Raw genomic sequence first — 16567 nt, forward strand, 5'->3', positions numbered from 1 at the left:
TTAGATGCACAATTACCCTTATCCGGAAAAGCGCCTTCTTTTGAAGAAGGTATCATATCGACCATTGCCTTAATCTTGGCAAACACCTATTTTTAAAGAAGGGTTCACATCCACCATTGCCTTAATCCGGGCAAGCACCTACTTTCAAAGAAGTTATCACATTCACCATTGCCTTTATTCGGACAAGCGCCTTCTTTTGAAGAAGGGATCATATCCATCATTGTTTTAATCCTGACAATCGCCTATTTTTAAAGAAGGGTTCACATCCACCGTTGCCTTAATCCTAGCAAGCGCCTGCTTTTAAAGAAGGGATCACATCCACCATTGCCTTAATCCGGGCAAGCGCCTAATTTCAAAGAAGTTATCCCATTCACCATTGCCTTTATTCGGACAAGCGCCTTCTTTTGAAGAAGGGATCATATCCATCATTGTTTTAGTCCTGACAATCGCCTATTTTTAAAGAAGGGTTCACATCCACCGTTGCCTTAATCCTAGCAAGCGCCTGCTTTTAAAGAAGGGATCACATCCACCATTGTCTTAATCCGGGCAAGCGCCTACTTTTAAAGAAGGAATTACATCAACCATTGCGTTAATCCGGGCAAGCGCCAATTTTAAAAGAAGGAGTCACATCCACCATTGCCTTAATCCGGGCAAACACCGATTTGAAAGAAAGGATCACATCCGCCATTTTTGCCTTAATCCAGGCAAGCTGCTATACTCGGCTTATGTATGCATATGTCTTATATACAGATTAGGTATTTTCAATTCTATTATCGACAACAACAAAGCAAAATTATAAAAAATGTCCCTTATGCCAAATGACCCTCTATTTTAACGCTGTTCATAGTTATGCCAAAAGTTTATGGCGTTAAGAATTATTGCGCATACTGGGCAAACGCGTGCATGGCAAATAGATGATGACCAATTCTGGGGAATGGTACATTCTGGCGAATGGCTTTCTGGGGAATGGTGCATTCTGGCATACGACTTTCTGGGGAATAGTCCATTCTGGCATATTGATTCTGGCAAAAGGTCTTCTGGCAAATGACTTTCTGGCGAATGTCATACAACCGTCAAAAGTGCCAAATTTTTTTATGAAACGGTAGTCAACAATATTCTCCGTTCAAGTAATGTTACCGCTAGGTAGAAATCCGAGTTTTTCGATTATAATCATGAAAATGTATTTTGTGGAAGAAAGAGATAGATAGTCATAAATGACGCTATTTTCGTTTCAAATATTGACTTCGTAAGTCTTTACGTAGTAAATTCAACATTCATACAAATAACCTTTAAGTAAGTAAGTCTTTACGTAGTAAATAACCTTTAACTAAGTAAGTCTTTACGTAGTAAATTCAACATTCATACAAATAACCTAGTGTATTTTGACTACTAGGTCATAATGATTTTAGTAGAGCTGTCTTGATCAACTTCCCAAACAACAACCCCAAACCAGATTACTCAAAAAATGTGTGATAATTTAATTTATTTTAAGAAATGCGAATGCATTTCAGAAAACTAAAGTTGTTGATTATTGCAACGTATAGCAGTACATGTTTTGAAAATATTTGTTTCGATTTAAAATGTAAACACACATTGTTATTGCATGTTTTGTCTTAAAAATGATCATCTTCCCCCCAGTTAACGGTACGTGTATTGTTTATGTGCCCGCGAATTCCTAGAAAAACATTAGCCTGACTCCTACCTTATTAAGGCCAACTTCATCTCAAACAATATCCGGACTGATGAAAGTACCCAAAATTAAGCTTTGTCCTACATTTTGAAAATAATTATAAACGGATATTTTAACCAAATGGATTCACCAGATGCTTAAAAACCGGCATCTCTACTCGACATAACGTGAAGCAGCGATTAGGAAATTAAGTGTCTGCGGATGTCCTCAAGGGGGAGTATTATCTCCACTTTTGTGGAATCTCGTTGCAGATACGCTATTGAGATTACTCAATAATGGCGGTTTTTCCTACCTATGGATTTGCCGACGACTATCTAACATTGATAGTAGGTTTGTGCATTACTACCTTATTCGACCTAATGCAAAACGCTCTTCAGGTAGTTGAGGGTAGTGGCCTTTCGGTTAATCCGAATAAAACATGTATTGTTCTTTTCACGGAAAAACATAACCGTAATGGCATTCGTCCATTACATCTTTTTGGCACTGAAATCAATGTAACTGATCAGATAAAGTACGTGGGTCTAATTTTGGATTCAAAGCTTTCCTGGACTCCAAACATTGAGTTCAGATTCAAAAAAGCGTGTATGGCTTTCGGCCAATGCCGACGAACCATTGGAAAAACTTGGGGTCTTAAACCCAAATATATCAAATGGATTTACACAACAGTTGTACGACTAATTTTGGCTTATGGATGTCTTATGTGGTGTGGTGGCAAAAGGGTGAAGTGACGACAATTCAGTCTAAATTAGGCCATCTTCAAAGGATGTGCCTAATGTCAACGACTGGTCCGTTCTCTTCAACTCCTGCGGCTGCTCTCGAAGTTCTCTTCGATGTGGCCCCACTACACATACATCTCAAACAAGAAGCATTTTCTTGTACTTACCGATTATTTGTACTCGGTTTTATGGAAGAGAATCCTGTAAACCGCAGTTCTACACATACTTCGTTGTTACCGCTTATGGTTAATTGGGACAAAATTTTCCTTGCTCCAAGTGATCTCACACAAGTTAGTAGTTTTTCTTATAGGACATTTTAACACAACTCCCCTCGCGGGATGGACATCTGGCTATTTGGAGAGAAGTATGTCGGACAGCAATGTTTGTTACACTGATGGCTCCCTCCTCGAAGGTAGAGCAGGTGCAGGCGTATATTCGCGTGAGCTGAGATTGAAACAGTCACACTCACTGGGTAAACACTGCACTGTCTTTCAAGCGGTAATATTTGCCATCATGTGTGGAGTGCAATCTGCACTACAGCAACGCATTATGGGCAAAGTAATATACTTCTGTTCAGATAGCCAAGCAGCTATTAAAGCTCTCGCCTCGGCCAACTCAAGGTCGAAGTTAGTAATCGCATGTCGAACTCAAATTGAGGAACTGAATTCAGTTAATACTTTACACCTTATAAGGGTACCTGGCCATTCTTCCATAGCTGGAAACGAATTGGCTGATGAGTTAGCTCGTAATGAAGCATCACATGACTTTATTGGTCCTGAGCCAGCTATTCCAATATCCAAGTGTTGGGTGAAGCTTTTGATCAACTTTTGGGCTGTCACTCAGCACAAATGGCATTGGAGTAGGCTGGATTCACGTCATCAAACAAAATTGTACATCCGGAGCCATCTTCGGTAGTAGCAAGCTATTTAGCTAATCATCTGTTTGTGATAGTTGTGAATCCAATTATGGAACTTCTTATCATCTGATATGTAACTGCCCAGTATATGCGTAAATGCGTTTCCAAATATTTGGTAAACACTTACTTAGTGAAATTGACTTCAGAAACCTGAACCTTCAGAGTATTTTGTTGTTCATAACCCGTTGTGGTAAGGAGCTATAAGCTCTTGTACGCTTATGCGTTGTATGCCCTCTTCAAGGGCCCTTTTCCAAGTTTTCCCTTTGTTCTCCCGTCCACATTCCTTTCCATTTTGTTCACTTCCTTTTCCGTCAAGTGTGTGATGAAAAAGACTGTGAAGGCGATGGCACAAATCTCCCAAATTGAGGTGAACGTGCCTCTGGAGCAGACGTTCTGATACCTAGTACCTGATTGAGCAATGTTTGTCCATGAGTACGTGTATTGTTTATGTGCCCAAGAATTCCTAGAAAAACATTAGCCTGGCTTCTACCTTATTAACGTCAACTTCTGCTCAAACAATATAAATAAATGTAAAATTTCCAAAAGCAATAAATAATTTTCCTCGAAACAGTACCGTAATCCGGGGAACATTGATCAATTTTTTAGTGTATTGTAATATTTCCTCCGTAAGTGAAATCATGGCTTTTTTCATATTTTTAAAACGTGCACTGCTATATATAGAACAAATAAGGCTGTTGTTCTTGATTATTTGATAATTTTAAACTTGTTGTGTAAAAAAAAAGATTTTTATTGTTGAATTTTTCTTTATTTTTCAATTTGGGGTAACTTTTATCATAAAACGTTTCATTTACCTATGAAGCAAGCGTCTATAAACTTAAGGCGTTTAAGGTAGGCAATTAGAGTTCTAGTTCCTTTACTGAGGCGATGACCATCGATTGTTTCGAGAAAGGCATCATCAGTCATCACCGCTAGTGGAATTATTTGGGTTTTGAACAACAAAAATCAAAATTTTGAAACAAAAAATATGGATCAACCAAAAAATTAAGATTACTTATGACACAATTATAGAAATGAACTTAATTTCTTGGTTATTATTTTTTTTTTTGAGTGCTTTTTGACAGATTGCAGTTCTTCTTCTTCTATCGCTCTACATTCCAACTGGAACTAGGCCTGCTTTTCAACTCAGTATTCTATTGGTATTTCCTCAGTTATTAATTGCATGATTATGTATCTTGTGTGGCAAGTATAATGGATACACTATGCTCAGGGTGTCGAGAAAGTTTCCAACCCGAAAACATCCTACCGGACCGAGAATCGAACTCGCTATCTCCGGATTGGCAATCCTACGCCTTTGCTCGCAAGGCTTTATTTTTCAAATTATGGCGAAAAATAAATGCAAATTCATCCGAAGGTTAAGTATATCATTCAGCAGAAAATTTAGTCAAGATTAAATACCTAACTCACAATAAGTACTTGTAATAACAGGAAATAATAATTTATTCATTTCTTAAATATGGTTTATTTGATCAATGTTACCCCGGCGATCAAAGTTCTTCAGGATTACGGTACTTACCCTAACCGATAGCAATGCTATCACAAAAGAGTTTTACCATCGTGCAGTATACATTCTTTAAGTAGCATACTGTCAAAGTGTCAGCCACTTCCCATCATTAGTTTTGCGGTAACATCCATTATTGTTTAATTGCGGTCGTTGGAAAGGAAAACGCGCAGCGAAATCAAAAATCGCTTGAATGCTGTATACGGTGACTTCAATAGCGACCGTTAAGATTAGGTTCGACGAGTTTGTTCTTGGCCGCATTTCGGTTTTCGATGGGCCACGCATCGCTGCCTGTTAAAAGCCTACAAAATGTTGAAACATCCTCGATCTGGTGTTGACAGACCCCCGAATGAAGGTTCGCGAGATAACTGAGACTATGGACTTTGCAGTAGGAGCAGTGCCTGATATTCTACACGGTGAATTGGAGATGAGAAACTGTCAGCGCGATGAGTTCCACTTATTGTCCAATAAGCGCAACCGTGAGACTAAATCGTCTCCATGATCAAATCAGCATTAGCATGAGCATTAGCATACGCACTATCATGAGCATTAACATTGAGCAATTCGCACAAATTCATAGGTGGTACAAGCCTGAGCTATTTTATGAGCATTACTTTCATCCGTTACCACAAATATTGATTGGGATATTGATAAATCACTAACTCTTAGATGGAAGCAATGCACTCTCAAATAGTCCTGATCTGTCCTGGCCACGTCCTTGGGAATGGAGAGGAAGGGGAAGGATGGTTAGTCGGACACCTACTTAAGAAAGATGCAGAGAACTCTACGATCTCTCATAGGTGCCACGGGAGGTTTTGGAATTGCTAGTGTGGAAGGTTATTAACAGTAGGAATCGTTTTGGTAGAACGTGAAACACAGAAATAACTACGATAGCATGAGCATGAGCATTATCACCGTACAATTCGTAGTTGCTACTCCGTGATTGACTGGAACTTGTAAAATTGCACAGAGAACCATGTGAGTGGAGCATGGGATTTGCTATCCATTCTCAATGTACATGTTTCAGAAGCTCACGTATTTTAAGTCAATAACACCGCCGGACAGGCCCTACGGTCATATAGGAATGGAAGGATTGTAAGTTCGACTCTCGTTGGATGTGGTATTGTGTTAGTTGTATAGGATTATTTTATCTGGGTTCACTTTGGTGAGTGATGCGATCTATGGGAAGGGATTATATGAAATACAAATAAAAGGAGTACATATTAATTGATTTACTTTCCGAATAATACAGTACAGAAAGAACTATGATAGAAATACGAAGTAGGAAAGGGACGATGCTGGGTCATTAGGCCGAATGGTCATTAGGCCGAACGGTCACTAGGCCGAATGGCCATTAGGCCGAATGAGAACTGGGGAGTGAGAAGTGAGTAGTGTGAAGTGAGGAAGAAGTAGAACGGAAGAAGAAAAAAGTAAAAAGAAGGAAACTGGAAGAAGGAAGAAGGAGGAAGGAAGAAGAAAGAAGGAAGAAGAAAGAAAGAAGAAGAAAGAAGAAGGAAAACAGAAAAAAAAGTAGAAGGAAGAAAGGAGAAAATAGGATGAAAGAAGAAGAAAGAAGGAAGAAGGAAAAAGGAAGAAGAAAGAAAGAAGATAGATGAAGGAAGAAGGAAGAAGAAAGAAGGAAGAAGAAAGAAGGAAGATGGGAGAAAGAAAGAAGAAAACGGAAGAAGGATGAAATAAAAAGGAAGAAGGAAGGAGGAAAAAGGGAGAAGGAAGAAGAAAGAAGGATGAAGAAAGAAAGAAGAAGGAAGAAGTAAGAAGAAAGAGGGGAGAAAGAAGAAGTAAGAAGAAAGAGGGGAGAAAGAAGAAGTAAGAAGGAAGAAGAAAGAAGGTAGAAGGAAGAGGGGAGAAGAAAGAAGGAGGAAGAAGGAAAAAGGAATGAAGAAGAAGACAGCAGGAAGAAGGAAGAATGGAGAAGGAAGAAAGAAGAAGGTAGAAGGAAGAATGGAGAAGGAAAAAGAAAGACGGGAGAAAGAAGAAAGAAGGAAGAAGGAAGATGGACGAAGGATGAGGGAAGGAGCAAGAAGGAAGAAGACAGATAGATGAAGGATGAAGGAAGAAGGAAGAAAACAGATAGAAGAAAGAAAATGCAAGAAGGAAGAAGAGGTAAGGTGAAGAAAGAACTTTTTATTTTTCATTTCTTGCTTCTTTTTGCTAATTCGGCCTAATGGCCGTTCGGCCTAATGACCTTCGGCCTAATGGCCTGATACTGAAAGGGACGAGCCTGTAATTTAACGCACGATCCATAACTTATAAGGTAGCAGCGGTAGCCACTAGACCACCGATGTAGGTGAGACATCGTCGCCATGATCAAATTGGCCGAATTTTGCTACTGCCCCACCCACCGAATAGTTGACCTCCTGTGACTTCTTTTTGTTCTCACATCTAAAAAAGTCACTCGCCGGAAATAGATTTGGGTTGAATCACGATGTTATCGCTGCCGCAGAGGCTAATTGAACGGGTTGAAGAATTTGAAGCTTCGCTGGACTAAGTGTTTTGAGCAGCGGTAGAAATCTGTGAGCCTTGTTCACAAATTAAAAAATTGGCAATTCAAAATACTCGCGAACATTTGTTTTGCCTTTTTCTTGCCGACCTACCAATAGAAATGAAAACAGAAAAACAAACCCCGAAAAATGTTCTTGAAGCTTCGCGAGGCATTCGAGTTAGTTTGCAAAATTACATAAAACAACCTCGCCACATATTTCTCACGGATGTTTGAGCAAGAACACACTAGTTTATTGTTATTATGTTTATTTCAAATAAAATGTATTCATTCTATTCGAAAAAATTACAAAAAGTCGCAATTTTAACTCGCGAACAAAATACTGCCATACTGTTTGTCCATACTCCCGAACAAAGCAAGCTGCCAATGCCATTTACACTCTTTTCTTACTCGTGAAGCGAGGATCCACCACTGGTATCGAGTTAGAAAAACAATTATATAAAAAATAAAGCAGTCATCAAAAAAAAAATGTTGTAGGCCACGTATTAATTAAATGACCCTTGTATACATTAATCTAAGTTTGAAGACTTCTTTGTAGTTTTCCCGTTATTTAGTGGCCACTCGTTAAATATGCATTTTAATGTCTACTATTTTCCTTTCACAATATTTTTCCTTAAATCTAGAATGAATGTTCTATTCATTCAAGCAAAAGATTGCATATCGGCCCCGATTGGATTGAATTTTTGCCCTTCCCGTATACTAAGTATACGTAAAGGCTAAGGGATCACTCTAAAACCGAACTTTTGACCTCAACTTGACGAATTGAACTGCCCATGATTTCACAGTTGATTGATACGTCAAATTAAAATTTAAAATGTTGTAATGTTTTAAATTTGTGATTTTTGTCCTAAAATCATCCAAAATACATGAAAATGAGCGATGGTTGTTACGTCAGGTGTGCAGGTGTGTGTGTTTTTTTGTTGGCGTAGGACTACGTCTATGTACATCCATTGTTTGCTAGATTGAATTACAGTTTCCAATTCTGTTCAAAACAAAACGTATTTTGGTTGGAATTACCGGATGAATCCATAGTTTTTTTCAAGACATGATTTTCTTTGGCTTTTTGAACGAAGTACAATATCTGGGAAGTGTAAACATGTCAGTATTTTGGAAACGCATTTTTTTATTTTAAAATCAACCAGTGTCTTTGGAGTTTATGTTTTAAAATAAATAAGATAAAAAAAGTCTTTCTCAATCTTGACCTCAATAATACAGTACCCACTAGTAACTATGGAAACCAATAGTCTTCTTTAGTATGCTAGACTGGTTGAATAAATGTGAGAATGTTTTCATGATCTATTGTCAATGAAATAATAGAAGTAGAAAATATTAAATGCTTTAGCCACGGGTTAAAAGGATGGATGTTTGTGATGTCAAAAACGTTGAAAAAACATTATACAATTGTAGAAACTCGATAGATTAACAAATTTTTACTAAAACTTTAATATCTCAGTCCCGTTATATTATTTTTTTCATTCTGTTTTAAGGCCGTTACAAATATTTAATTAAAATTATGTCCTACTGGTCTTCGAAAAGTCAAGGGGGGGGGGTTAATAAAAAATAAATATTAAAATGGAAAAAATCATTAAAACTCCTCGGATTTGTTAAATAATGTTTTGAAAATCCTCAAAATTGTACGATTTTTTTTTTGTTGAACCACCCCCCCCCCCTAATATTATTTTTGGGCAAAACAAACCGAGGGGGAGGGAGACATAATTGTTTATAAATATTTGTATCGGCCTAATTACTTTTTGAATAATCATGGAGAAAAAATATTTTACGAATAGGAGGCAATTTTCTCATCACCACTAGGTGGATTAATAAGGGTTTTGGTTTAGAAATGCCATAGGGAACCGCTATCGTTCGGATGTTAGTTAAGCAGGATCAACGAAAGCATTCTGGGAGAAGCCAAGCTCATCGTCAAGAGATCCCGGTGCCAGAGTTGTCCAGAGGACATCTCTGACAGGTGCGATTAGCGGCAGAGCACGCAGCGATAAGAATCAACCGCCGCCGGTGGAAAAAAAAGTAAGCAAGCAGTAGATTGAATGATTGTCGTTAGTAAAAGAACAGCCACCGCTTTTTCCCCTGTACTTCTTCTCGAAGGCTTTTCTCCGGCTAACCAACGGACTATTCTTCGATCTTATTGCCCTTCGAGCAAACATTTCATAATTTTACATTAATTCAATTGAACATTTCTCGACTTTGTACACCTGGAAGCCTAGTTACGCCCATGATAGCGCTGCATGCAATGTGTTTTCTCGAGCCCTGAGTCTAAGCGGGTCTCGGCTGGCAGTACAATGCCATCGCTTAACTATCAAGGAAAACATGACTGGTAGGTATGTGCTATAAACGAACTTCCGTCATTTGATGGTGGCACTGAAAGCGCCTGCCTAGACTTCCTTCCCTCAAGGCTTTTCCGATGCCTCCTCTCCTGACGGCTATTGATGAATAATGACGAGCCGGAGGGAACGCCAAGAGAACGTGCTTTGGGTAAAACTTTTTTTGAATTTGATTGACATTATGCAATTTCCATCGAGTGCAAGTTATACCAGATGCGACTTGAAAAATCGCCGTAGATGGTAGTGAAAATTATTAATGGGTCAACGCTCTCATAGATTATCTGGATATAAGTTTTTTTTGTCTTAATTATCGTGTACTTTCACCAATTTAAATAGTGACCGATTGCTAAAAGTTTTGAATCCAAAAAATTAAACATTCTGATAAAACCTGAAAATTATAACATATATATAAATGTAAGCCAACGATATCTGGTGAAAATCTGTGCACAGGGCACAGGAAGTCGATCAAATGTTTAGTTCCCCTTTCAAAGGTAAAACCAGCTCCTCTCGAATGCTCCTTAAAGTCCAAATCCTATTCTTCGCAAAATTCTCGAACTCTTTTCTGTTGCACCACAGCTGGCACTAGGGTCAGACTACGATGGGAACGGATGGATATATAATCTATCCAATCAAAGCGATGACGATAAGGGTGCCGCTCGCCTTCCGGCGCGGTAGCGACTACAATGAAAGCAGCTATATCTTACCTATTTAGTTTATTTATTCAAAGGAGAGCAACAACCATGGATGGATGGCTGGCTGGCCAGATCGAGAAAGCATACCCGTCGACAGCAACGAATAACCATTATACTGCTTGATATGTTTATACAATGTTTTAGATCCACAGTTCAGGCTGACTGGCATTGACTGACTGAATGGCTGGTTGAGTGGTGATCGAAAATGCTACGGGGTGGCCAAAAATAGAACTGCCTGCAGACAATCCCAGAAGGTATCCAATCACGAACTTCAACCTTATTGGAGCCAACGTGCTAGTCATGAGGCTTTTTGAATGGGAATATATCATAAAATGTATGTACGGAAGCTTTCAAATTTGAACGGAAGTACTACTGACTTAACATATCGATTGAATCGTGGAGCCATGAGGAGTTATCACCCTCCAAAAAATAAAATCAGTTTCACATTTCACATTTCACGAAGAGAAGGAATGATAATTTGGTACATCTATATGAATGGATTGGTCTATGTCGAGAGAAAAAAATATCCGTATTATAAGTGTGACTTAATTTTGAAAGAATAATTATCTCTCATAACTTGAAAATAAATTAGTACAAGAACTTGTTTAGTGGAATGTCTTCACATGCTCTTAGACAAGTTAGTACTATTCTATTAATTTTTACCACCTAGTGAATTCCTTTCTATGCAAAGAAATGGAATAGCACTAAATTGTATTATGACAAGTATCTTATATTTTTGGCCAGAAAATACATTTTGAGCGAAAATATGTAGAAAAACAATTAGCGTGTCCAAATTCCAAAAATTAGTTTAAATATAATATCTGATTTCAATACTACATGTAGTTTGCAGCCCCTACGTATGTCGCTGGAGATAACGACATCAAATGTACTGAAAAATTTGAAATCGATCAGTCAAGATTTGTTCATACTAAAAAGAATTTTACATAATTTCAATAGCTCCTTTAGTTTAACCAAAACCAAAAAACCCAAACTATTCCTTTTTTCGTGCTCTTTAGTGGTATAAATCATTGCATGAAAAATGAAAAAAAAAAATGGTTTGGCGTATACGGCAGATTATCAGATTATGAAAGCATAGGCTACATACATAGAAAATTAATAATTATCAATAAGAAAAAAAATAAAGTCATAAACTATTACACTTTTATGGCAGAAATGGTTCTTTTTCAACAGATTGGCTTGACAGTTATACGATTCACTGTCGACATGCAATAAATGTTACATATGTCTAAGCAATAGATCAAATAATTCGACTTAACTCGACACTGAAGACGACCTTACTGTTGAGGTCGAAATACGTATCTGTCAAGGTACAATTAAGTGGTGGAATTAAATGGGATTGTCTTATGACAAGCCATAAATCAAATAAATTCAAATTATCTCTGAAATTTATTTTATCTCTTTTGTTCCTCGCGTATCTTTGTGTACTAAACAATGCAACTGATCCGAACCGGAAGTTGTGCCGATTCAGAGATCTTGACTCAAATAGTTGGCACACTTTACACGTTCAGTACACCCAACCAGCAGTCCGTGAACCGAAAGTGACATCAATGAGCAACGAATTAGAAAATATTGATGTCAATTGCATCTATGGTCGTTTTCTGGCTCGCTGTCAGCTGCTTGGCACTTCTGCTGACAACAGTACGAAACAGCACAGCAACCTCTACGGGAGGGTTTGAGTTTAGGTGTCGCGATAGGACGGGCGTATTGGATGCATGTCGAGCGAAGCACTTTTCATTTGCGATGACAAGGAGAGCCGAAATGTTTCGTGTAGCTATAATACAGTGGATGATCGCTAATTGATTTTTTTTATTGAAGATGCTATCAGGATCACTCAAAAAGTAATCTAAACGCTGTCCTCTATAATTGGTAGACCTGCCTGATACAGGTAAGCATATTTTAAAGGAAACATAACTTGATTTTTATAAAAAGAGATTTTAACTACATTGTTTACAAAAGAAGATGAAATGTTTTGAAAATTTGGTATTTAGTTGTTCGTTTGTCATTGCTAATGAATAACGTTCCGTTCATTACTTCATGATGCTTTGTGTACTTGACTGCCGTAATCTTAAAATGTGAAAGTCAAAAATGTACTCAACTGGCCATAACATAAATAAAAATGATTTATCATTCAAACTTGATCAGGAGATTATTTGTATTATTATGTCGCCGAGTTTAAGAATAGTTGATGTTAGGAACCTTTCGGCAATAATAGAAGAGAACCTCTCACAGCCGTCGTTTTTTCAATATTGAAGAAAAATATGGACATACCCTAATAAAGATCTAAAAAAGGCCAATATGGAAAAGTAGCACATAGCGGAGCTAATCAGGACACTGCAGATCTTGATATTGATCTTGAGCCTCAGCAGATGCCAATATCAAAAATATAATATACTTAGGGGCGATTCAAATATGACGTTCACTACTTTTTGAGATTTATAGCCCCCCCTCCCCCATCTGTCACGCTTTTGGTATACCTAATATATGTAGTGTCACAAAATCTTAGACTCCCTCCCCCCCTGAAACCTGTGACATCATTGTTGAACGACCCCTTATGGTAAATCTCATTAATAAAGACATTTAAAAAAAAATACTTATGGTATGGCGAAAGTTTTACAGAAGGAGTTAAAGCTTTTCGAACTGAACGAAAAACTTTCTCAGGCTTTTCAACTCTTTCATCATTTGAGGACAAAGTAGCAAACATCACCGAAGTCGGGTGTAAATTTTCGGCTCAAGCCGAACATTTTTTTAAAGTCATATATCATAACAAAATGTAAGCTACGATTTTAAATCAGTTTCGACTATTTATTTTCCGGAATCCCGGGAAATGAATATTTCATTTCTCATTTCCCGGAAAAAATAAAAGCCCTAGTGAGACACTATAAGCAGACCTGAGACAACGATTCTCCGACTTGACAGGAGGTTCGCGCAGACCCAATAAGCCGCATGTAAAACCACAAATTACAAACGAAATAAGTGATATTACGACTCGATATAATCAACAAAGACCCAGGCGACGAATAAAGATCATGATTGGAAACTTGGAACATGGAACTGCAAGTCGCTAGGTTTCGCAGTTTCTGACAGGATAATCTACGATGAGTTACATCCCCACAACTTCGACGTCGTAGCGCTGCAGGAAATTTGCTGAACAGGACAGAAAGTGTGGAAAACCGGGCATCGAACAGCCGCTTTCTATCAAATCTGTGGCACCACCATCGAGCTGGGAACCGGCTTGTGCTAGGCATGATGCGCCAATGCATGATTGGGAGCAGCCAATTAGCGCAAGAATGTGCAAGCTGAGGATAAAAGGCCGTTTTTGCCTTTCTCGTACACTAAGTGTACGTAATTTTTAAACTAAATATAGCATCATTACTAACCACACGAAGGGCGACCCGATGACGAAAAAGAAGCGTTCTATGCACAGCTGGAGCAGACATATGATGGATACCCACTGCGGGACCTCAAAATCGTCATCGGCGAAATGAACTCACAGGTAGGAAGGGAGGAAATGTACAGACCGGTGATCGGACCGGACAGTCACCGTATTGAAAGACAACGACCAACAATGCATAAACTTTGGAGCCTCCTGCGGAATGGTAGTCCGAATCACTTTCTTCCCCGCAAAAATATATTTACAAGGCCACATCGAGATCACCTAACCAAGAAACGGAAAACCAAATCGACCTATTCGGCTAAATGTCCTATTCAGCCAAATGTCTTATTCGGCCAAATGTCCTATTCGGCCAAATGTCCTATTCGGCCAAATGTCCTTGTTCTATTCGACCAAATGACCTATTCGGCCAAATGACCTATTAGGCTAAATGACCTATTCGTCCAAATAACCAAAAGTCCTATCTTTGCCAGTGGAGATATATCAGCTTCCACACTGATATTCTTCCCTCCCCCTTCATACGGGAGCTTGGCAGAAGGAAGGTCGTGTGATATGTGCCATCACAAATATTGCCCTCCGCTCGCTTTAAAATCGACTTCTATAAAAACATTCTTCATGCCTGCCGGATCCTAACGGAACTATCAATTCTATACTTTCGCCTCTAATTCTATCATGAACATGTGCATCTAAGTTTGGAAGATGATATTAGCATTTCCATATCAGTCCTATCTGGGCAAACGATCTATTCGGCCAAATGTCCTACCTGGCTTTTCTTCCAAATGACCTATTCGACCAAATAATCTATTCGGCCAAATGACCTATGCGGCCAAATCTCGCGTGATTTTTTAAGACGTCGTAAGTCCAAAAGAGAGACTCTCTTTGTTGAACTATTCTCAAAACATTGAGTTGAAACATTCTCAAGTCCCTTTGAAACGGATTTGTTAAAGAATGTTTTGAAAATCCTCAAAATTATCCTAATTTAATTTTGTTGCACCCTCAAAATTTTATTTTTTCGCAAAAAAAATCCGAGGAGATAGAATAGTTTTTAAATATTTGTATCGGCCTAAGTGGATAAGTCCTTTTTTTTTCGGAGAATTAGAGTTAGCAAATTACTGTAGGAGCAACCCGCAACAACAACCACATAGCCAAACACATCAATGATTATATTGCCCTATTCGGCGTCCCAGTATCGTCGATCCCTGCAAGTTGGCGTCTATTTTTATCTTTATATCTCCGGCAGATCTATTCCACCACAGTGAAGAACAAATAACGCGCAAAGTATCCCCATTAAATTCAATGTGGCGGGAAATATTCACTGGGAAGAATAATTTCAGAGTAGCAAAAGTCGTACTCGGTTCTATGTTAGAAACTGATATTTGTTTTGCGACATCTATTTTTTTCTACCGATATCCAACGTGCGTTGGGTCGCCAGGATACTATTTGTAAGAAAAGTTATGACAAACATTCCAAACAATTTCATTAGAAGTCTCTAATGGGTGTTTGGTAACAATTTCCCATGAGGGTCGCATTCAGAAATCACCCTCATCCCCCTACCTTCCATGTTTTATTTAGTTTTATTTCATATTTATGCATTAACACGCACGTAATATAATTCACAATCACCTTACGCCTTTAGCTCTGTGGCAGAACTAGAAACGCATTTTCGTACACTTTTCGAGGAAACTGCTGTCTATCTATAAACTTTTCATACCATACAGTATTTTTACGGCATACGCAATACATACACAATGTGATATGTATGACTGTAGTTTCGATATTTTATTATATGGACTCTATTTTATCATCAGACCATTATTATTATACCCTATTTTTCCAACCAACCAATCATCCTAATTTTTTTGATAGATATAATTGAAATATGTACTCTCAGACATAAAGTACTTTGGAAGCACCTTAAACGAATTATTTCGAATACTGAACTACTAAACACTACCAACTTCAATGTCCTTTAATAATAATCAATGAATACAACCATAGGTAATCACTAATTCTGCTTGACTATCATCCATCGAAAATGCGAACGAAAAACACTCAGTCCGCCGGGCAGGATGGTCGAGCGGTTAGGAAAGGAAAACAAACAAAACCAGACGAAACAACAAGCAATAAAAGTGGCTACCCTGTCATAATCGTTATGTGAAACTGTTCACCACAGGTTTTGGCTGCTTACAAATAAACAATCTGCTGATTGGAGCATATAAATATCGTTCAACTAGCAGCGCCGTCATTTGGCCCAACAGAGATTTGAAGAAAAGCTCGCATTTGTGTGTAAAGTGTGTTGTTCTGTTGAACCGTTATGACTGTATGCGGTAAACTATCTTATGTCCATCACGTAGCCGTGTCTGAAAGCTATCACGATATTTTTTAGAAGATTATTACTATCTAACATTATTCTCAACTCGATAGGAGGTGTCTGGACTTGAATTAACTTTCATCCCAGACACAATCTAATTGCATTATTAGTCGAGTGAAACCATTACCAAACAAATACGAAGGTCAACCGTTGACGTATGTGCCCATGAAAAAACTCCTCATAAATGATCTCCCTTTGACTAAAAAGTCCCTAGTTATCGTTAATGAATGAACATCAGTGGCTGTGTTGTAGTACGTGCTGCACGCATCAATCTACCTTGATATGATAGCGTGACCACAGCAGATATTCGCTTCTCCAGCTCTAAGCGTAATGGGAATTGGATGAAGTAAAAGCTACAGAATTGAAGTAGAAGAATGCTATTTCTAGCAAC

The 16567-nt window shown here is 38.3% G+C and overlaps 1 protein-coding gene across 2 annotated transcripts in view; it reads left to right on the forward strand.

Moving 5' to 3' along the window:
- The window catches only part of LOC134213299 (uncharacterized), a 139397-nt gene that overhangs the window by 4196 nt on the left and 118634 nt on the right, over nucleotides 1-16567 (forward strand). The window contains exon 1 of one of the 2 annotated variants that reach the window (XM_062692246.1): nucleotides 12107-12299. The exons of the other annotated variant lie outside the window; for it this stretch is intronic. The gene's annotated coding sequence lies outside the window, so the exon portion shown is untranslated. Of the gene's footprint in view, nucleotides 1-12106; nucleotides 12300-16567 lie in introns of those variants that run through there. 2 annotated transcript variants of the gene reach the window in all.

Source organism: Armigeres subalbatus, chromosome 2, assembly GCF_024139115.2.
Source record: "Armigeres subalbatus isolate Guangzhou_Male chromosome 2, GZ_Asu_2, whole genome shotgun sequence".
NCBI lineage: Eukaryota > Metazoa > Arthropoda > Insecta > Diptera > Culicidae > Armigeres > Armigeres subalbatus.